Raw genomic sequence first — 22,172 nt, 5'->3', positions numbered from 1 at the left:
GCATTGCAATGTACCCAGCAATTCATCACCATGATGAAAAGGCATTCGATGAGTGAGGAATGTGAGAGAAGAGAAAAAAACAAAACAAACAAAAACAACAACAACAACAACAAAAAAAAAACCCATAATCATCCTGTTCCAAGTCAAGGCATGGTTGTGCACACCAAAAAACATGACAGCTTCAGACCCAAGTTCAGGAACCCAGGATATGCCTTAAGACCCCAGAGAGCGAGGAGGCCGCGGATGCGCCTGATAAATGATATTGTTGCGAATTTGCGCCCGCCGGCGTGCGATCGGCCACGTAACTTGAATCGCGGCTCGTCGCCCACCGGACAGACAATTCAGTCGTGACCCTCTCGGAAGAACGCCGGGAGCTAGTCACGGGTGCGTCTTTCGACCTCACCACAATCGTGCCAATCGGCCACCCGCGTAGGATAGGGTTGTTCGCCAAACTCGACCTACCTAAGTACCTACGCGGATGGTTAATCGGGCGATCGTACCTCGCCGCAGGTCGACTTTGGACACGAACTGCTTAAGCGGTTCGTTCCGTACTGCAGAGATAACCGAGCGGAGTTATCGTCGACCTCGACGGTTCAGATTAGTTACCGGGAACTTACACCCACTACCAATCTCTTATGCGATGCAGGATGGAGGGTCAATAAAAAGAAAGGAGACGAAGCAGAGCGGGAACAGTTCAACAAGCAATCATTTTATTGCATGACACACGGACACAAAGCAAGCACATATATTCAGTCACAGTAATAATAATAATAATAAAAGGCACGTATTCAAGCACAGAAAGAAACAGTAAAAGAGAGATACTACCGACTAAGACCGACACACGGCAACACTTACACAGTTTTACTTAACAGACGGCGCCACCACAAGCATTTACACAAAAAGCAAAAGAAAAAGAAAGCCACCCTCATAGGTGAGGAGGCAGACAGGTCCGTAGACCAAATGGACGTGGATCCTGGAGGATCAGCCAGGTCCACGAGACCGGGGAGGTCTTACCCGCGTGACGCGATGGCGGGCAAGCCGCAATGTTCGTGCCGCTGCGCCCCGACTCCGGGCCCTGGCGTGGTCGGCGAGTCCTCTCTGGCGTGCTCCGCGCGAGCAGTCTTGTTGGCACCACGTTTAGGGTGGGGGAGGAACGGGGGCCCCCTCGGCACTATCTCAGCACGATTGGGGGGGGGAAATAGTTGATGCTCAGGGAGAGGGGTATGGCTGGCTGGACTGGATCCCGCGACGAGTCGAACGGCCCCCACACCGCAACCTCGTCGCAGTCTTCCCTGTAACTTCTCTCCAAGCTAAACTTCACCCTCTTTTAGTTCCACACTCCCACCCCGCTCCACCAGTTCCACTCTCTCCCTCTCTAGTTTCACTCAGCTCTGCCCCGCGTGAGTCGCCTCACGCTCGTATCTTTATAGGTCTCAGGAGGAGCCGATATGCAAATATGCGGATCAAAACGCGATTGGAGGCGGGGCCACTCCACCCTCTGTTCAGCTATTGGTCGGGCAAAAAGGGGCGTGAACCTCCCTTGATCCGCATATTTGCATAAACGGACTTCACATACACACACTTGGAGGCGGGGCCAAGCCGCCTCGCGTTCGCCCATTGGACGGAGGGGAAGTGGGCGTGAAGCATTTTGGATCCGAATTTTCCCCCGGAAAGGCCGCCATTAGCGCTCGTGGCTTGGCGAGTTTGGCACCAATCGCTGAATGGGCCCTAGACAGCCCGACGTTCAGTGTTCAAAGGTGGTGCGGTTGTTGGTTGTGAAGGAGAAAGGCGAAGGTGGTGGAGGGTTTGCTGTGGTGGTTTGATGGTTATGGTGTCGTTTGGGAATGGCGGTGAAGCAATGTTTGCGGGATGGAGTTGTGAAGGTAAAGGTAGTGGCTGTTTGCATTGTTGGCGGCTTAATGGTTGAAAATAACAATAGAGAAAGAAAAAAATGGCAAACTCAAAGCGTCGCATCCCGTATGAATCACAAATTCCCTCTATACAACGGGTGTGGGTTAACTACACATGGACTTATCGAGATCTCACCTGAGGACTCTTTATGGTGTAATGCGAATTTCCACAACAATATAATTAAATAAGGCCGTTAATCATCTTCAAAAAGGGGAGTTTTAATTTGCCCCAAACACCCAATTCTCAGTCATGCACTTCCTTGGAGTTCTCTTAACATGTATGCAGTGTTTCAGGCTGCTCGGTTTCATGGTTTTAGAGTAATAGATGACATGCGTTTGAGGTTTGCGACGAGGGGAAGCACTCGGGTCACTCTCAAACACCCGGTCCTGAAGCCACTGAGCACGGATAACTCCGTGTATCAGCGGGTTGCTTATCAACCACGAGCACTGATTGGTACCACCACTTCACACAGGTACCTTACCTGTGGACAGCCTCACCAAGGAGGGCACGTGGGGGGGGGGGGATCTCGTGCCCTCGATGCTTGCTCAAGTTAACTTACCACATCAGGTGTAGCCGAGCGGAACTGCCGAATTCACACCGAATAACAAGAGCCAATCGGTGGGGTAAAACTTCGTCTATCACGAGTACACCTTAAATCGAGTCAATAGGAAAGACGAAACGGGTAGGTTGGAAACAATGTACCAAAGAATTGCAGCACCATTGTAGTATTCAAGAGTCAATGAAAGAAACACATTTACAATGATCAAATACAAGCAAAAGGCACAATAAAAAACAAACAAACAAACAAAAAAAGAAATAAACCACACAGCATAAAAATCACAACCCCAAAAGTAGGCTCCATCGGTATTGACAGTTTCCTGTGTAAATCGGTGTTAAATGAATAATTTTTTTTTTTTTAAAGCAGGTTCCAAAAATATTGTTACGGCTGTGGAAATTTGCAATACACCAGAAAGGTCCTCAGGTTAGATACATCGATAAGTTCATGTGTAGTTAGTCCACACCCGTTTTTTAAAGGGATGATGTGGTTCATCCGGGCTGCGACGCTTTGAGTTAGCCATTTTTCTTTCTCCAACGTTATTTTGGATCAATACGCCCGCCAACAACTCAAACACCACAACCTTCGCCTCTTTACCTCCACAACTCCACCCCGCAAACATCGCTTCACCGCCATTCTCAAACGACGGCCGCCAACAACCAAACCACCACAGCAAACACCCCACCACCTTCGCGTTTCTCCTTCCACAACCATCAACCACACCACCTGCCAACACCGAACGTCATGCTGTCCAGGGCCCGTTCGGTGATTTTTGCCGAACGCGTCGAGTACAAATGGATGCCTTTACGGGAGAGGAAATCGGATCAGGGGAGGTTCACGCCCTTTTCCTGCGTCCAATGGGCGAGCGTCGGGCAGTGTGGCCCCGCCCCCAAGCGCGATGCATGTGGACTCCTTTTAGGAGGGAAATCGGATCAGGAGAGGCTCACGCCCATTTTTGCCCAACCAATGGCTAAACGTCGGGTGGCGTGGCCCCGCCTCCAAGCGTGTTTTGATCCGCGAATTAGCATACACGCTCCTCCCCCAGTCTATAAATACGCGAGCACAAGGCGACTCGCGTGTGGGTGTGTGCTGTGCTGGCTGGGCTGGTCGAGTGAAGACGAGGGTCGTCGTTGCTGGGTCGAGGGACGAGTCGCGGAGTGAAGCAGGGACGCGGAAGAGGGCTCAGGGGCGAGAGTTCGCCGGAGTCGGTGCGGTCCCAAGGCCCCGCTAGCGGGACGGAGCGTCCGCCATTCTCTCTCTCTCCACCCAGAGCATCAACAATTTCTCCCATCCGTGCTGAGATAGCGCCGGTAACCCCGTCCGTTCCCCACCCCAACCGAGGTGTCGACCGACCAACACTTGCCTGCGCGACGCACGCCGAAAGGAGCTCACCGACCACGCCAGGGGCACGGAGTCAGGCACGTTACACTGACATTGCGGCAAGCCCGCCATCGCGCCACGAGGGCGCGGGTAAGACCCCTTTGGTCTCGTGGATCTGGCCGCTCACCCAGGTCCCACGTACATTTGGTCCACGGACCTGTCTGCCCCCTTGCCTATGAGGGTGGCTTGTATTAGGTTTTTGTGTAAATGTGTGTGTGGCGCCAGTCTTTTAAGTAAACCTGAATAAGTGCTTGTACATTGCTTTATTCGGTAGTGGCTCTGCGTTGCTTTTATTGTTTTGACTGTTTTATGTGCATTCTTACTGTATGGCTGTGAATACGTGCCTGCCTTGTGTGTGTGTGAAATAAAGGTGCTTGCTTGTTGAACTGTTTTCCCGTTTCGTTGCGTCCTTTCCTTCGTTTGAAAATTCCATCTTGCATCACATAAGGGATTGGTAGTGGGTTTAGACATCCAGTAAGTAATCTGAACCGTCGAGGTCGGCGATAACTCCACTCGGTTATCCCCTTAGCGCGGAACGAGCCGCTTGAGCGGTTCGTGTCCGGAGCCGACCTGCGGCATGCTACAACTCCTCGGTACGCTACCCGTGCGGGTGGTACTTAGCTATATCGACATTCAGCGATTCACCCTATTTCGTGCGGGTAGAATGCAGACTGGGTTGTGGTGAGGTTAAACCCCCACCCGTGACTGGCTCCTGGCAGTCGTTCCAGGAGGGTCACAACTGAATTGTCCGTTCTGGTGGGCGACGCGTCGCGATTTGAGTTACATGGCCGATCGCAACAATATGCAATGGTCCAATGAACCATGACGTATCCATCATTGACCGATTAATTTTTCAAAGTATTCCCACACGGGACTTTTCTCCTCTCGATGATGAGAATGGTTATTTTACTTCCAACTTCAACTTGTATGAAAAATGATTTTATTTTTAAAGCGAGATCAGCATTTACAATCCATCGCTATCGTGGATCACCATGTCGGTAATCAGCACAGGCTTTCGAAAGCACGCCCGATTCATATAAATAACCAATTAGCAATTAGTTTAAAAACAGCCACGAGGGCAAAGAAAAACACAATTGCTTGTGTGGTGCTCAGGTGTTGATGGTTAAAAGTTAAAACCTCCCATACTCATTTCCTGGTACGTCATACATTTTACTTGTCCAGGGGTAGCCGAGACAGCGAGGGCATCAGTTTTTTAAATCATGCACGGTATTTAAAGATTGTAAACACCATTCTTCAATTTCTTGGTGATACACCAGTTTTGTTTTTTCTTTGCGGTTAAATCGATAAATCAACGGACCCGAGCGAAAAGTATTATTTACATTAACGCTTAAACCCTTCGACAATCTTACACTTGATACGACATGCATGACATGGGCCAAGTAGAATCACACCGAGAAAGTTAGATCGAGGAAGACGAGAAGGTGGGAGAGTTAGGTTCAGAGCACAAGTTCGGCCCCCAGACTCATCCCGGGCACAGTCTACTGATGAGTACCGGCCATGATGCAGTTTAGGTTAGGGGAGAGAAGGTCAATGTGGTATCATGGTGTGGGCAGAGAGGAAAAATGTGAGGAAAAAAATCAGTACGCCAGTAATGCAGTCTCGCCCTTTGCCAGAGATCTCTGCCTACCTGCCTCACACCAACTGGACGGCGCTTCGGGCTCAGCATAGCTCTGACTCCGTGCAACGGGTCTCTCTGGTGGCATGCAGGTTCCTCTCTTGACAGCAGATCTTTGGTTCAGTCAAAAAACCCAAGTAGTACCCACATTCCACCTTTTAGCCCCTTGAGCAGGGCAGAGTCTGGTGGGATCAGAGCTCAGATGTTCACCTCTGATCCAACACTGAGCGTTTGGGATTAGTGTGCTTTCTGGAACACTGCGAATCAACTATGGCCAGCATCACCATGCTGTTCGCAGGCGACATACACTTGCTAGGATTTCCCGCCAAATTCCATTAAATGCTACGACGTTCTTCCTTGTACTGCGTAATTCATAATAAAGGTGTCTGTGTGTAGTGTAAAATATGGGCGACCAGGGGAACTGCGGATTCTGAATTTACAAAGAGTGCAAGGATCGCGAATGTCTCAAACGTGTCTGGACAAGTAAGGGAACAAAATTGGAGCAGTGTCAAAGCAAAATAAAGACCAACGAGAACTGCCACTTTACAACTGCTGGCAGTGATGACCGGGTACCCAGACCTCCGCTTTTGATACGACGTGAGACTTAAATGATAGTCGCAGATAGATAGGATAAGTGGTTCCAGAGAAAACAATATTTAATATTTTTCTTGAATCCAACATGGCTGCCAAGCCATGTGACCTATCAATTTGAAATTACAAACGTATTGTTGTGGTTGACGAAATTCGCAAACCACCATTCAGGTCCCTTAGGTGAGATATCTCTGTAAGTATATGTGTAGTTAGGCCCAAACCCGTTGTTTAGAGGGAATAAATGTCATTCATGCGGGCTGCGACCCTTCTAGATAGCCGTTTTTCTTTTACTATCTTTATTTTGGACCAGCCGCCATTACTACCACCACCAACCACGTCTCAACAGCCATCACACAACAACCACCAGCCGCAACGCCGCTTCACAACAACAACAACAACGCCAACAGCCACGACCTTTACCGTCACATCTCGCTCTCGCAACCATCGCATCGCCGCCATTTCCGCGCCGCTTGTGGGCACCGATACTGGACTCGTGCAGGGCGCGCACCGAGCAGGGGTGCAAAAGCGCCGGCCTTTCCGAAGAAAACGGATCAAAAACGACTCACGCCCACTTCTGTTCCGTCCTATTTGATGTAATTTGAACAGTAATTGATGCAGAAAAGATAAGACAACTCGTACAGATGGAAAACTTCAAAAGCCCTGACCCAGATGGGATCCTAAACTTCTGGTCCAAGCAATTTGATGCTCTCACTATGCTTGATAATTCAATGAGCTGATCCAAGGCATCAGGAAATGGATGAATGGCTCACAGAAGGGAATACCTTCCTCATCCCAAAATCTGAAGAAACCCAAAAACTGGCCAATAATCTGTCCACCCACAATGTACAAACTTTTAACAGGAATCATCACAGAAACAATGCAGCACCACCGAACACAAGGAGGCCAAGAGGCAGAACAGAAGGGATGCAAGAGAGATTGCTATGGAACAATAGACCACTAACTCGTAAACAAGGCCATACTCAAAAACTGCAACAGTAGAAGAACCAAAAATTGTCCACAGCCTGGATAGACTATTAAAATAAATAAATTAATAAAGCTTTTGATAGTGTCGCACATTCATGGATGATAAAGTGCATGCAAATGTACAAGATAAATCTCCAAGTAATCAATGTGATTGAGAAAGCCATGGAACTCTGGATACAACACTAATCCTGCAGCACTCAGAAGGAAAGATTGAAAGGAGTGAAGATATGATGTGGGATCTTTCAAGGAGACAGTCTTTACACCCCTCCTGTTTTGCCTGGCTCTGGATCCACGAGGTAACCTCATTAATGAGCAAGGACACACAGGAACAACCAATAAAAGAACATTCAAAGAAACAAGAAAGGTGATATCTATTAGACGCGGATGATTAAAAGAAAATAAAAAATAAAAAAATAAAACTCTGCACAGAATGACGAAACTTGGCACGCTCTCTGCTGCAGAGCTTTGTTTACTGCAGTTGATTTCTGAGGTTTTCTGGGTTTCAAGCCCATATCAGCAATGACTTCTTCAATCACTGCCACTCTTTTAAGTGGGTGAATTGGGTAACACCTGAAGTACCTTTTTCTTGGCCTTCCCCAGAGCTTGAGGCGACTTGAAGAGGTTTCTCACTTGAACCTCTCCAGTCTTACGTTTGGTTCTCCTACCATCCCCGTCACGAAACCTTGCAACCCTCTCTCGATTTTTCACGTTTTCTGCTAACTTTTGTTGTGCAGTCATATTCAACTTTTTGACTTGTTTTCGCTCACAATATTTCTTCACAAGGTTCCACTTCCCTTCATCTGTTTTCAACTTTTCACGATAGCGTTGCATCTTTTCTCTGCTAGTGAGGGGCATTTTGCCTGCAAATAGAAAAATAACTAGCATCCGTTGAAGACAAAGTCTTCGATATCCCCCACCATAGTAAATGAGGATTAACAAACTTATATTCCCTAAGCGTGTGCAATATGTATGTGAAGTTTCCCCTTGATCTGACCAGCTGTTCTGGAGAAGATGTTTGAAGGTTTTAGGGTAAATTCAATATGGCCACCAAACCATGTGACCTATCAATTATAAATTAACAAACTTCTGAAAGGATGTCTTGGGGAAAGTGCATGTGAAATTTTACCTCAATCTGTCCAGCCGTTCTGGAGAAGATTTTTAAAATTTATTAATTTCAATCCAAGAAGGCTGACAAACCATGTGACCTATGACATCATAAATTTACATTCTGCCTCCAATCCTCCAGTGGAATACGTGTGTGAAGTTTCGTGTTAATCGGATGAGGTGTGTTTTTCTATCCAAGATGGCCGCCAAACCAAACTGAAAAGAAGAAACAAACTGTACAGTCAAAACTTGATATTTTCCTGAAGAACACTATGCCTGCGAAACCATCAACTAATGTCGATGTCCCAGTGCCTTCTACCAGCTATATTCGAGCCTCATCAGAAGAGAAATTGATGACCCTGTAGCATCCCCATCATCATCATCCAGCAATTAATTTTAGTTCAACGCCTCAAACATTCTTCAGGCCCAGTGTGCTTTCAGCTATGTACGTTAATGGTAAGTACCCATACAACCATTCTGTTTTTCACTGAGTACAGTACTGTATTCAATAAATTACACGAGATATTCAACACTTTATTACAAAATTGGCTTTGCGTTTGATGATTTTGCCCAACTGTAGGCTAATGCAAGTGTTCTGAGCACTTTTAAGGTAAGCTAGGCTAAGCTATGATGTTCGGTAGGTTAGATGTATTAAATGCATTTTCGACTTACGATATTTTCAACTTACGATGGGTTTATCGGGACGTAACCCCATCGCAAGTCGGGAACCGGCTGTATTTATTTTGCCGACACAGACCTGTCAGTTGCCTATACAGTATGTCAGGTATGCATCAGAAGAACGTGTTGCATGCTTGGAACAAGATCACCCATTGGGTGCGTACTCTGCTCGTCTCCATAAAGACAATCGGTTTAATACTTGTTTTACTTAAAACAGTACAGAGAGTCCCTGGGTCACAAAGGGATTCCTTTGTTCCAAACAATCATTCATACTGTAAGTACTCTGTTATAAATTGTGATATCAGCACACGAATGAGGGCTACTCAGTGATTTAACAAGCTCAGCACGAGACCAACCATTACCTTGTTACCTGTGCTCACATTGTCCAAAATAAGGAAAATGACATGTTCAAGAATTTTAAAATTTCAGGTCCACAAAGCTGAAATTCATTTCAAGAGATGAGTTTCTCTGCCTTGTTGGATGAAAGCATTCACCACATGCTGCAGAAGCAGCACTGAACAATCTTTCCTTCGAGTCAACGTGTTATATTGTTACGAATCTGGAAGCCATTTGCACACAGACAGCAGTCCCTAAGCTTAGTTATTTCGATAAGTATATGTTTATAGTGAGAATCCTCCCTATGTCTAATGGGAATTTCATGTGTGTGCACTGCGAGTTATTTTATAGTCAGGTTTTATACATCTACAACAACAGCACCACCGTCCCTCACTCAACCAGGTCGCCATTGCCCACGTGTTTTTGGCTGAAGGCGTGGGAGGAGCCTCCATCACCTCAGATCGAGGCTCCACCCCGAGGAGGGGCATGGAAGGCTTCCTCCAGCCAATGAGCGAAGGGCGAGCATCGCACGTGCACCCCAGCCAATGGGAGGCCAGCATGCCGAAAGCTACTACGGAGCCTCTTTGGGGGATGGACCTCCAAGACGCCTCGATACCCCCCCCCCTGAGACGCCTCGTCCAATCAGGGAAGCTCATCACCTCAGGGCTGGCTCCGCCTTAGCCAGATGGAGTGTTCAGCCCGACCAATGAGGGGCGGCCACGAGTCGCCTGACAACCCCTCATCCAATCGGGAGGCGAGTGGCGAAGAAAGAAATCACTCCGACCTCAAGATGTGGGGGGAGGAAAAAAGACAAGAGGCCTGTGACAGTGGTGGTCATGGTTCGAGCAGTCTGCGGTCCTTTGAGGGGCTCACAGTGGTGGTCATGGTTCGAGCGGTCTGCGGTCGTGGTGGCTTGGTCTCGATCGTGGGCCGTGGACTTCGCGTCGTGGGTTCGAGGCCCACCGTTGTGGTTTGGAGTCGGTGTGACCGCGCGAGGCAGAAAGGTGCCCAACCGGTCCAGTTCTTTTGGGTGTGTGCGTGTGTGCGTGTGTGCGTGTGTGCGTGTGTGCGTGTGTGCGTGTGTGCGTGTGTGCGTGTGTGCGTGTGTGCGTGTGTGCGTGTGTGCGTGTGTGCGTGTGTGCGTGTGTGCGTGTGTGCGTGTGTGCGTGTGTGCGTGTGGTGCCGTCCTGCAAGTAGAAACTGTTAAGTGCTTTTCGCGAACTGCACATTGCTTGAGTTTCTTTTATTCGGATAACTCTGCTCTTTGTGTGCTCCCTCCCTGATTATTGTTTACAAATAACCCCCCCCCCCCGTGTTAAATGTTCCAGTTCGTTGTTCGTGTTTTCTTTCATTGGCCGAGCATGGTTCAGGCTTGAGAAATAGTAAGGCCGTTGGTGCTGTAAGTTGTCATTGGGACCGGCGCGGCTCTGGTAACTCCGCTCGGTTACGCCGGATCCGAGTCGGTACCTGCGACTCGGTTCGGACAGAGTAGGCCGAGGATGTGATTTCCCTGGTAATTTGACTTGCTTAGTACTTAGTTCCCTGGTACTTAGGTATTGACCCTACCCCACGCCGTCAGAGAATTGGCGATCACAGTCCTTTAAGTAGCCCGTCGACTCTGGAGTTATCCAGGGTGACGACCTTTTAATTCCGGGTGTTCGGTGGGAGACGGCTCTACTGCTCCACCGAGTGGTCGTTTATTGCCACTGACCCCGGCCCACAACAATATAACAGGGCTGTTAAGACTGCATGTGCAATAATGCCCCTTTTGCTTGGGGGGAGGTGGGGCAGGATTCTGTCAGTCCACCCTTCAAAATGAAAAACAAACAAACAAGCAGTCAGAGACTGGTACTTACGAAATCGTCAACTTGACCTCTGACCTTGTCTAATAAAAGCCGTCTCTGGAGAAGGTAGCGACGCAAACCAGAAGTTTCTACGATGATTCTGTACCAAACCAATCAAAAAAATCGAATGTTTGACCTCACTGTGACCTTGACCAAAATCTAATCAGCACTGGCCAGCCCCCTCCTGAATCACGTGGTGCAATTTGAAATTGGTTGCTTCTTCAGTTCTGGAGTTATCGTGCCGACAAAAAAACACACACACACACACACACACACACACACACACACACACACACACACACACACACACACACACACACACACACACACACACACACACACACACACACGACGGAAGTCATCAATATACTTACGAAATCTAAAGATTTCATAAGTAACAAGCAGTCATAGACTGGTACTTATGAAATCGTCAACTTGACCTCTGACCTTGTCTAATAAAAGTTGTCTCGAGAGAAGGTGGCGACGCAAACCAGAAGTTTTTACGATGATTCTGTACCAAACCATCAAAAAAAAAAAAAAAAATCCAATGTTTGACCTTTGACCGATTTTGACCAAAATCTAATCAGCGCGAGCCATCCCCATCCTGAATCACGTGGTGTAATTTAACATTGGTAGCTTCTTCCGTTCGAGTTATCGTACCTACAAACCACACACACAAAAACAGATGACGGAAGACATCAATATTGTTACGGCTGTGGAAATTAGCAATACACCATAAAGGTTCCTTAGATTAGCTATGCTGGTAAGTGAGTGTTCAGATTGGTCCCCACCGTTGTTTAAAGGAATTCTTCGTGTTCACCGGGCTGCGACTCTGAGATAGCAGTTTTTCTTTATCCATCGTTATTTTGAGCCACCATTGCCACAAACCTCCACGCAAACAACCGCCACCAACTACGCCACAATGCCCACCACTCTCACACCACCCCCACAATCACCACCATCTTCGCCACTACGCCCGCTTACGAACGCCATCCTCCGCGGACCACGGTAAGACGGTTTCCGCGGCGAAAACCGTCTGAGAAGGACTGGCAGAACAAAAGCTCTTGTGAAACCTGTGGGGTTTTTCCCACCTGTTCTCCCCGCGCTTGGTGTGAAGGGAAGGGGGCAGGGCAGCTCGCTGCCGATTGGTGGATGCACGGCATGAGGCGGTCGGGGTGAGGGAGCGCCCCTTTTCGGGAACCTTCTCGAAGGGAGGTGGAGCCGAAAATGGGGAGGAGCGAAGGGCGAAGCCCTGCGCTATACAAGGCGGACCGCACATGGGGCTCGCTCTCTTGGTGGTCGACGTAAAGTTCTTTTTTCTGGGTCGTCGACGTCATCCTCTCTGTCAGGGTCGTGCTGGATATATCTCTCTATCTCTATCTCTATCTCTATCTCTATCTCTATCTCTATCTCTATCTCTATCTCTATCTCTATCTCTATCTCTATCTCTATCTCTATCTCTATCTCTATCTCTATCTCTATCTCTATCTCTCTCTCTCTCTCTCTCTCTCTCTCTGTCGTCGGGGTGGCCTTCGTCGTTCTTTGTCATCGAGGTCGAGTTCTCTCTCCCTCCCTCTCGTCTTGGCGTTGAGCGACCTGTCGGTGAAGGTGCGGGCCGGTGGCGAGTCCGGGCGATGCCTCGGAGATGCTGACGGGAGGCGCAGCCCTGCCGGCGGTGTGGTGCGAACCTGCGCGTCTGGCGAGGAGTGCCGGAGAGAACTCGTCGACCGTCGCACCACAAGGGTGCAGGTAACCAGCGTCAGTCTCGTGTGCACATTCGGTCATCCACAGCCATAAAGGTTTACGAACCCCGTCTACCCCCTTGCCTATGAGGAGGTCTTTCCTTTTGCTATGAATGAATGTTGTCATGGCGCCGTCTGTTAAGTAAAACCTGTGTAAGTGCCTGTACATTGCTAATAATTATAGTCGGTCTTATTGCTTTTGTTTTCTATACGTGCATGATTCATTGCCTTGGCTGTACATACGTGCTGTATAAATGTATCCCGTTAGTCGTGTCCTATTTCCCCTTTGAAAGTGCCATCTTGCATCGTGGAATGAGTAGTCGGTTTTGAACACCCGAGTGAAGGAGAATCACTGAACCGTCAAGGTCGGCGATAACACCGCTCGGTTATCCCTGTAGCACGGAACGAACCGCTTAAGCGGTTCGTGTTCTAAGCCGACCTGCGGCGTGGTGCAACCCCTCGGTAGGTGACCCGCGCGGGTACTTAGGTCTATCGACATTCGGCGATTCACCCCATTTCGCGCGGGTAAAATGCGGACTGGGTTGTGGTGAGGTTAAACCCCCACCCGTGACTGGCTCCTGGCGGTAGTTCCAGGAGGGTCACGACTGAATTGTCCGTCCGGTGGGCGACGTGGCTGCCATTAGAGGAACGCGGCCGATCGCACGCCGGGCGGGCCAGAATTCGTAACAATATACTTACGAAATCTAACAAACATTTTAACCGAACTTTAGACACGCTCGGGTACGCCTGGAACACCTGACGTCGTACTTGGCCAGGAAGTAGGTAGTCAGTTTTAACTTTTAACCGCAGCAGAGTCAGAGTGATCGCATTTTCCTTTATCCTCACGGCTGTTTCTAAAGAAATTGGTTATTTTATACGATTTAGAAAGCCTGTGTCGATTGGACCGATAAACAATGCGATACGATATAATCATAATCACGTGTGCTGAACAAACTATAGCTGAGCATAACACACGTGATCAGTGAGACTGTACATTATATTTGTTAAGAAGCATGTGCACACTTGTATGTGTATTTTACACAAAGCGTGCCAACGTAGAATGCACGGTGGCCTTACCAGCTGTCTCTGTAGTCTCACCAATTTTTTTTTTAAATAAATAAAGTGTGACATCGATATACTGGGATGGGACATTTTCACAAAAGCGGGTCAGGTAACGGTAAAGACTGTCCGAGAATTTTTATCAAGCATATATTGCCCAGTCAGTGCAGAGGCCTTATGGTGATCCTGCGTTGCTGACATCATTTGAACATTTTTTCTCGGCCTTATAAGGGGTTCAAGCACTATTTTGAGAATATCAAAGAAAGTTGATTTTTTAGTTTGTTCTTTACCGTTATCTGACCCGCTTTTGTGAAAATGTCCCGTATATACCGGTATGAACCCACCAATGCAGTCTGTAATTGGTGGGACTACAATACCGATGGAGTTTAGAAAGGAAGTCAGGAAGAACCCAGATAGATACAAGTACGTTAAAATGGTGCGCAAGACAGGATGTGTTTTAGCACCCTTCTTATGAATGGGAAAAGTTTACTGACTTCCAGGTGAAAAGTGCAAGCTGAAGAAAAGAAAGAGCAGCAGCAGAGCAACAACATCATCTGGGGCAGTCAAGGATAAAGAGTCAAGGCTGGACAGAACTTCCTTCACCTTCTCAGGTGTGAATGACAGTCGAGAAAGGAGTGTGTACGAGGGGTTAAAGTGAAAACAGAGCGGGATGGGTTGGGTACATGACATTTGGAGGCAAACACGGGGTTGACACATTCTGACTGTCTCGGGTAAGGCCCAAGGTGAATCTGGGCAGGGAACGGAAGTATACATTAGAGTCTGACTTGACAACACCAAGACTTAAAAATAAGACATCGGTTGGAGAATGACCCGAGTGGAAGGAGACAAAGGTCAGAACAGTCCAAACTGGAAGGGCACTCTGTAGAGTGCATACCTCCGCCACGCAATGCCCGATCCATGAGAACATATCGGGCCCAATACATTTTTGAAATATTGTGCAACACAGAACGATATCGTTTTTGGGCTATATCTCTCAATGGTGAAGAATAACTTTAAAAATTAAATAATTCTCATAACCAGATCCAAATTCGGATCTTCAAAAAAAAAAAAAAAAAAAAAAAATTTCTTCCTTGTCACACACCCAATGTGTCCACCAAGTTTCGTCTGGATCCATCCACAACTTTTTGAGATATCGTGCTGTATCACTTTCGCCCTCTGTCAATGGCGAAGAATCAATTTTAAGAATTCTAGCAGTCAGATTTGGATCTTCACCAAAATCTCATCAGTTCATCCTTGTCACACATCCAACCTGTCCACAACTTTTTGAGATATCCTGCATACAAACAAACAAACAAACTGACAGAAAAAGGGGGTCAAAACAACCTCCTTCACCTTCGGTGGCAGAGGTAATTAACCCCTTATATCAGAGTACTAAAGCCAAACTCTCCAACCACCGTATCTTATGCTTTCAAGAACAACAAATCTTTAATCCAAAATAAACAAACTATACCCAAAATTAGAGGTCGATTTGATTTACAACAAATTTCTCTCAACGGACACTGAATGTATTAACGGGCCTTTCGGAGAGTTGGCACAAAGCTCATCTTTAAGAACTCGAATATTTCGAGAACAATCATGGTTTTAAGAAAGCTGCAATTTTTAGCCGCATCTCGCGTAGCGAACGCTGGCTCTAAGAGAGCTCCGCGTTGTTGTTCTTCTGGTGGTGAAGACAAAACCTTTAGGACTCGGCTCTTTTATATACAGGATGCGGATCTCCTTAAATACTAAACACCTGTACACATCCTCGCATTGAGGGTGCCTTTTGAGAGCGTCCATCATCAACTTTTAAATATATTCGGACATTTGCTTTAAAGTTTCGAAAAGTTCACGTTACTACTTAAAGATTATCCCATTCAATGTGTTGTAATTTCGTAAATACACGATTTTCTCATCATGAACAGGAGCCTCCATGGCGGGTCTCGCTATTGGCTCCATCAAGTCACGTGACGAAATATCAGAAGTTGTTGTTATTGCCTTTAGGACGCGGCTCTTGGACACATTTGTCCTTGTTTAGTAATATTTTCAAAAAGTACATTTCAAAGACATTCCAAAGGTATAAACGGTTCTTTCCAAAATCTTAAGACGAGAGACTCTCTTGTAAAAGAGCCCAAAACACACACCTTAATTGAAATTGCGAGCAGAAACATGTTCCAGTGCCAACACATCGTGGTTCTCAAAATATTATCTCAAGTTTGATCTTTTGTGCCATGAGAGGGCTCCTTTGCACCTGGACACCCATGAATGGAGATTTAAACTAAACATGCAAAGGAAGGCAACTGACTAAACTAAAATGTTGAAATGCCCGATTCTGATGTACCATACTCTGTCGCAGAGTACCGGTGATGCTAAAGCAGTTTCTTGGCAAGAGTTATACTCACCGAGGGGTTTGCAATTGCTTTCCCAACAGTGTGGGATGGAATTTGTAATTTGTTCATGGTGGAGGGCGATAGCTTGCCACCTCTTGCAATGCGGGCACACGGGATGCCCAGTTTAACGTCCATCCGAGGGACGGCACATGCATTGATGAATGACCCTACATGTGAAACACCAGGATAACAGTTTATAGCTGGGTCAGGATTAAAACCCAGGCGAGACAGCTTCGAGGCGAGTGCGCATACTTCTCGGCCATCCTGTCAGCCCGAAGTCCCCAATAAAAGGCGGCGCAATAAGAACGAAAAGGCCACGTTCACAAAACAGCTTGACAGACTCTTCGACCTCATTTTAAGCATGTCGTCCATTTAAATGAAATAGTTGTAAACTTGGTGAAACATCTGAGCACTTGCTCACGAGGAAGTCTGCCCTTTTATTTTATTTCAAGGAAAAGTTACAATAATGTACCACCATTTGTAATACAAGATATATATATATATATATATATATATATATATATATATATATATATATATATATATATATATATATATATATATATATATTTTTTTTTTTTCACTTCATTCAATGTAAAGTAGGTCAACACAAAACCAAGTTGGGTAAAACAAAGTTATTCATTCATTGCATACCAAATGACAGCTGATAGGATGCCCCAAATCATTTTGAGTTGCATGCATTCCTAAACTGCTGAAGGGAATGGGTTAACTGTAGGTTGCACGGGGTGGGGGGGGGGGTAGTGCCCAGAACATTTTAGGTGGGAGAAAGCAAAACAAATATACTCCTATGGGTTCATGGCGGGGAGGAAATAGCCCCAATTCTCTCCCATGTAAGTGTGCATAGGAATAGCATCACTATTCAGAACCAGTGTGAGGATGAGTCACAAAACCATGCCAATCCTGGAGGGGGGGGGAGTGAAATCAACCTGGCAAGAATTGTGGGCTTCACTTGTATATTCAAATACCTGTATTCCCGAAAACACCTCCTTTCCCAATCTCTAATCATAGCTGTTCCTTTGAGTGGTGAGACATCTACAAAACGGCATGCTTACTTTTTCAGTTGCTTGCTTGAGGATTTACTGTCAAAAGCAACACACAATGAATGCAGCATCAATGAATATGCCGTCCTTGGGAGACGAGCTGGCAGTTTTACCAGCAGACCCACGACACTCCCTACCTTACTCGTTCAGGTATCCATCCCTATCGAATGTCATCAAAACAATATCAAATCAAGATCGACCGAGCACCACACGTTAGGAACAAGGAAATCCAACACAGGTGGAGGCCATTCAGCCCATCATGCCTGCGCGAAAAACCATACTCGGTGGGGTAACTTAACTCACGTTTACAAAAATAAAGTGACGAGACAGAAATAATTTGTTTTAAAAATAGCACAACGATCACTTACAAAGAAAATGGATAGCTTTACCTGTATATACTTACAAATAAACAATCAATTCGTTCATAATAAGTAATAAAGGCACAATAAATAAATAAATAGCAATAATAATAATAATAATAATAATAATAATAATAATAAATAAAAAGAAATAATAAACGTTCAAAAAGTGCTCTCATCCAGAAAGCTACAAATTCATTCTAAACAACATACCAAAGCAAAGGGGGTCTCTGCTACCGGGAAGGGTGAAGTGGGGGGTGTCGTGAGCCCAATCAATGTAACCATGGCAATCAGGTTCTACGAACCAAAAACTGACAGAAGCTTGACTCTATTTTACTCAGAAACCAATCAACATTCTCCAAACACAACTAGAAAGAACCTCGAATCGTAGGCCCAAACAGCGGACCTCGACTAGTCTGGCATGAGGCAGAAGAAGATACAAAGCCGAATGAACCGAGCAGGAAACACCGTATGCATTACAAGGGCCTAAACACCGGAGAGAGGCGGTCAATGACAATGCGAAAAAACACCGAATATAACCACGTTTATTACACTCACTCAAGATCGAAGGGATTAAACGTCAGGTGACACACCGGGAAACCTTGAAGAGAGCCGCGAACGAGGAAGGCGTTGAACGGTGAAACAAGAAACTAACCCTCAAACCGTGAAAAAACCTGCTATGTTAAAGCCTACTTCAAAATGGCGGCCCCGATGCTGTACCACCTCCCACGCCGGAAACCGCTCGCAATTAAACCCTTTCGTCACTTCCGGTGTACACGTTCTCCGGAACTAGAAATCCTTTCTCACGAACGAGCACTTTTGTGATCGACCATCGTCGTGATGTGTCGTATATACAGTAATAGATATAATTATTAAATTTTAATTCACGAAACAACACAAATAGCTCCACGAACAATGAAACCTTCGCACGCTTGGAGTGTTTAAGTAGAACGAAATTTATCATTTCAAAAGAGATAGGTTTCGTCGATTTGCTGTTACAAAAAAAGTTTTTTAAACATTGCAACCGATGGCGAGAGCAAGCTTTTCTCACGATAAATGTCGAGATTTAGATTTTATTTCAACTTTTACTTCCCCGCGAAACAGCCCGATAAAATCATACGCCGTATGACGTCATTGCGCAGTTTTGCGTGACGCGTCGGGAGGTGTATAAATCTTTGTGCTCCGTGCTCACACACACCATTCTGTTCGTCGACAAACGAAGAACCTGTTCTTGTTGGACGTTATAGGGTTTAAGCTCTAACAGCTTCAGTGTGTGCTTGGTCTTGCCGTGACTTGAGGTCGTTCATTGGAAAAAAAAACAAAAAAAAAAACATAGATTGTGGGAAAACGACTGGAGTGGCCTATATAGATTTCGGTAAATGTTCGAACGTCATTGAGGACGAGATTGTGACGTGGACGTGGACGTGGACGTGGACGTGGACGTGGACGTGGACCAGAAAGTTTTGGCTGATATTTGTGGGATCGCATAGTTGGTCCAAAAATGGTGATTTATGATTTCGGTTTGGTTTCGTTGGAGTGTTTACTTGAGTGCTCAAAAAATAAAGTGAGCCACGTGGCGAGCACTCTTCAAGCTGATGAGTAACAGAACACGTACCACACCTCAGGGTGTGTTCGGTTACCAAGTTTATTGTAGAGCGTGGGTGTTTCCTGGGGAGAGACGGTGGGGTGGTGCCACAGTCACGTGACACCATCAAGGAATCGTGTCCATTGTGGAACTCCCATTTACACTGAAAGGTCGATGAGAATCCTGGAGGATATCAGGAGATGAACTGGATACCTTATCTCTATTTTGTTTCCCATATTTGTAGTCGAAAATGGTTTTCATTCGGAATTAATATTATACATTGAAAACATTTCATAATTGTCTTGTACCTCATACCAGATATCATGATTGTGCAGAATATACAGGGTGTCCATAAAGTCTCTTTACAATTAAAAAAATTTATTACAAAGGCAATTGATGGGATGTTTACCTTGACCTTTTGACCAAATATGTGGCATCACAGCTGGATGACCTTCAACCAACCATCATTTTCCAGCAAGATGGTGCACCACCACATTGGGGACTGCATGTTCGTGAGTTCCTAAATCAAACATTTCCAGAACGGTGGATTGGAAGGGATGGCCCAATTCCCTGGCCACCTCGTTCCCCAGATATCACGACCCTGGACTTCTTTCTATGGGGTTATGTTAAAGATATCGTGTATCGAACAAAGATACGGGACATCAACGACCTGAAGAAAAGGATCACTGACGATCACCAAGGATCTGAAGACTTGGACTTTCGTCCTCCCAAACAGGTACCGACAGCGCCACACCCCATGATCCAGTGAATCCATGACTCCCCAGACCCGACCCAGACGTCTGTTGACCTCTGACTCTCAGCCAGCGGAGACATGGTTATCACTGCCAAGGAAAGTGAATCTCTCCATGACCTCAACATCCTCACCACAAACCGGCACTGACAGGACAGCAGCATCCAAGATGTCATTGAAAGCCTGGATCTCAGTTTTGACCCAGGAAATCCATAATCCCAGCAGCTCCGACTCCTCATTCAGCACCTCGAGGGCCCCCAAAAGGAAATCTAAAGTCTCCGCAAAGATGACGGCATCATCTGCGAAATCAAGGTCAGAGATCTTCAAATTCCCAAACGATGCACCACAACTTGATCTCTCCGACATCCTCCCAAGAATCCAGTCCATACAAGTGCTGAAAAGTGTGGGGGCAAGTACACACCCCTGATGAACTCCAGTAACAAATGGAAACAAGTGGTGCCAGGCACAACAAATCCCATCCATTTAAGGCATAAGGTTATTTTGGGGATCAAATTTAAATTTGATACATCCTTAACCAGAATGTTGATTATGAGGAATAGAATAAGGAATATTTTAGACTTAGTTTGAAGTCAATTAAACCATTTTTGACGAAGTTATGACCGTAAAATGATTTTGACCTTTCAAGGCCACGTAAGGTCAAAGGTCATGGTGTCAAATTAAAGCCAATAAAGGACATGATATATGTCTTCCATGGTAAACACGCATATTCCTAACCTTTTTTGATTCATAATGGAAAATATGTAATTTTGACCGATGACCATGACCCCCAAAACTTCAGACCCCACCGATCTTCACAAATATGCATTTTCACTATAGGAATGGGAAGGATTATAAGTGACAAATAGAATAAGGTTCACTATAAGTTGAGCTTGAAGTAAATCAGATCATTTTTGATGAAGTTTTGAGCGAAAAACGATTTTGATCTTTTCGTGACCTTGACCTTGACCTTTGATCCAATTGGACCCAAAAGTTAATGGGGTCGTCCAAGGTTCATTGCCCACCTGTGGATGAAATTTGATAGTGTTTGATAAAGCCGTTTTGCCGTAAAGTTGCTAACAGACAGACAGACAAACAAACAGACAAACAAGCAGTCATAGACTGGTACTTACGAAATCGTCAACTTGACCTCTGACCTTGTCTAATAAAAGCTGTCTCTAGAGAAGGTAGCGACGCAAAGCAGAAGTTTCTACAATGATTCTGTACCAAACCATCAAAAATCGTAACGTCGACCGAAGCAAAAATCTCCATTTCTCCACGCAATTATTTAATATTATTTTATCAAAGTTACAAAACCGTAATATTCGGCCATCCACCAACAATCTTTACATAATCCGACGGCTTAGCGAGTCAGGCATGCGACGATAACCTTTATTGGGATAAAAAAATGACTTTTAAACACCATCTTTATCGAAAACACCATCAGCGCGCACACGCAAAACCTTTACGTGACTCAAGGACGCGTCTGCTCGAGCGCACTGCACCACGTGACGAGCCGTGATGCGGTGAGTGAAATATTTTTTATACAATCTTAAAACGTCTCCAAAACATCCGATTTTTACCAGAATTTCGACAACCCAGTGTTAAGCGTCCTAAGTGATCGCAAAAATCGAAGACAAAATTAAAATCGAAGTTAAAACGAACTCGTTACGTCGACCGAAGCAAAACTACTCCATTTCTCCACATGAATTTACGGAATTATGTTTGACCTCACTGTGACCTTGACCTTTGACCGATTTTGACCAAAATCTAATCAGCGCTAGCCATCACCCTCCTGAATCACGTGGTGTAATTTGACATTGGTAGCTTCTTCCGTTCTCGAGTTATCGTGCCTACAAACGAACAAACAAACACACAAACAGAGGACGGAAGTCATCAATATACTTACGAAATCTAAAGATTTTGTAAGTAACAAGCAGTCATAGACTGGTACTTACAAAATCGTCAACTTGACCTCTCACCTTGTCGATTAAAAGCTGTCTCTCGAGAAGGTAGCGATGCAAACCAGAAGTTTCTACGATGATTCTGTACCAAACCATCATAAATCGAATGTTTGACATCACTGTGACCTTGATCTTTGACCGATTTTGACCAAAATCTAATGAGCACTAGCCATTACCCTCCTGAATCACGTGGTGTAATTTGACATTGGTGTCTTCTTCCATTCTCGAGTTATCGTGCCGACAAACA

The 22,172-nt window shown here is 45.8% G+C and overlaps 1 protein-coding gene across 4 annotated transcripts in view; it reads right to left on the bottom strand.

The window, feature by feature from the left end:
- Nucleotides 1-18,381, bottom strand: part of LOC147013731 (ADP-ribosylation factor 1) — a 45,245-nt gene extending 26,864 nt beyond the window's left edge. Inside the window, exon 1 of one of the 4 annotated variants that reach the window (XM_085850892.1) lies at nt 18,187-18,381. The gene's annotated coding sequence lies outside the window, so the exon portion shown is untranslated. The remainder of the gene's footprint in view (nt 1-18,186) is intronic. The other 3 variants (XM_085850893.1, XM_085850894.1, XM_085850895.1) reach the window with 3 other exon arrangements.
- Nucleotides 18,382-22,172: the final 3,791 nt, after the last annotated feature.

The sequence above is a fragment of the Eptatretus burgeri genome, chromosome 13 (genome assembly GCF_056783735.1).
Source record: "Eptatretus burgeri isolate ZD-2024b chromosome 13, Ebu_testis_v1, whole genome shotgun sequence".
Taxonomy (NCBI): domain Eukaryota; kingdom Metazoa; phylum Chordata; class Myxini; order Myxiniformes; family Myxinidae; genus Eptatretus; species Eptatretus burgeri.
Note: the sequence above shows the minus strand (reverse complement) of the source record. Positions and strands in the feature narration are given on the sequence as shown.